Source organism: Leishmania donovani, chromosome 32 (genome assembly GCF_000227135.1).
Source record: "Leishmania donovani BPK282A1 complete genome, chromosome 32".
Classification (NCBI taxonomy): domain Eukaryota; phylum Euglenozoa; class Kinetoplastea; order Trypanosomatida; family Trypanosomatidae; genus Leishmania; species Leishmania donovani.
The window spans coordinates 176978-177974 of record NC_018259.1 but is presented as its reverse complement, the minus strand read 5'-3'; positions in this window follow the sequence as shown (position 1 = coordinate 177974).

Sequence of the window (997 nt, the reverse complement as noted above, 5' to 3'; positions counted from 1 at the left end):
CCTCCGAGGGCCCTCGCCTGCAGCTGGGCAACTGCCTCCCTGAGCTCATCCGGCACGCGCCTAGGCCCGCCCCTAATTACCCGCGCGCCAGACGCGCGACGGTGGAGAGGGGCGCGCAGAGATGCACAGTGATGAGCCCCAAAGTGCATGTGTGGGGAACGTGCGGCATCTCCTGCATCGGACCTGGTGGGCTGATGTGGCGCAGATGCCGGAAGCATGAGGGGGCCACCCCGGGCTGCACCGTCGAGCCCCCGCAGACTCCGATGTGGAGAGTCGCCGCACCACATTGAGGAATGCCGCGGCCTGAGGGGACGGAGGGAGAGGCATGGCACACAGGCAGAGTGTGCGGGGCCTCCGAGGGCCCTCGCCTGCAGCTGGGCAACTGCCTCCCTGAGCTCATCCGGCACGCGCCTAGGCCCGCCCCTAATTACCCGCGCGCCAGACGCCAGGGTGTTCCGCCCCTCGAGCAGGACCCCGGAGGTGGCCTGCTTGGATCAAGGCATGCAGTCCAGCCGGGTCCGCCTGGCGCCGATCGCGCAGCACGTATCCGAGGAAGGACGAGAGGTGCACGCTAGAAGCATGGCCCAATGCAGCGGCAGGACGGCTCGTCCCAGACGAGCAGGGCTGAGCCATGGCGCAGCAGAGGCAGGAGAACTGCGATTGCGTGTGTGCGCATAGTTGTTGACTTGCTCGTGGCAGAATGGCCACGTGCATAAAAGAAAAGTGTTATTTGGAGCAGCAGTGGTGCTGTGACTGTGGTTATGCAGAGGGGATGGAGTGCTCGTTTGGAGCTCATCTCTTTGCAGTTACGTGCCGGTTCGTGAAGATGCTTTTATGCACGTTACTGTGGTCTCTTATCTATCCATCCGTTTGTTGTTGATGACTGACGAGGTGCACATGAGCCACTGATATGTTTTCGTAGCTGTGTGCTTTTGAGAGTGACAGGGACTTAAACGCATTCAGAAAAGATCGTGCACCTCAACAACAGCCCTGTTCC